Source organism: Eimeria mitis, genomic scaffold, assembly GCF_000499745.2.
Source record: "Eimeria mitis Houghton genomic scaffold, Emh_scaff2593, whole genome shotgun sequence".
In the NCBI taxonomy this organism is placed as follows: Eukaryota; Apicomplexa; class Conoidasida; order Eucoccidiorida; family Eimeriidae; genus Eimeria; species Eimeria mitis.
This window is the reverse complement of record NW_013570933.1, coordinates 3,892-4,176: the sequence shown is the minus strand read 5'-3', so window position 1 is coordinate 4,176 and position 285 is coordinate 3,892.

Genomic DNA, 285 nt, shown 5'->3' with positions numbered 1-285 from the left:
CCCCCCGGGCCCCCCGGCCCCCCCCCCATGGGGGGGGCCCAAGGGGGTGGGGGCCCCCAGGGGGGCCCCCCCCAGGGTACTGTAGGTGCAAGGTAAGAGGGTACAGAGGCAGAGAGAAAGGGAGGAGGGGCCGGGGGGCCCCCAATACGATAAGGAGACAGCAGAGGTTCGTTGGTGTTGGAGAGAGACTCTATGTATAGGGCCTCTGTGCTCAGGGTGATGCCTGTCTCCTCTAGGGAGGGGGCAGAGAAGAAATGTAAGAGATGAAAACCCTCAATTGTTAAG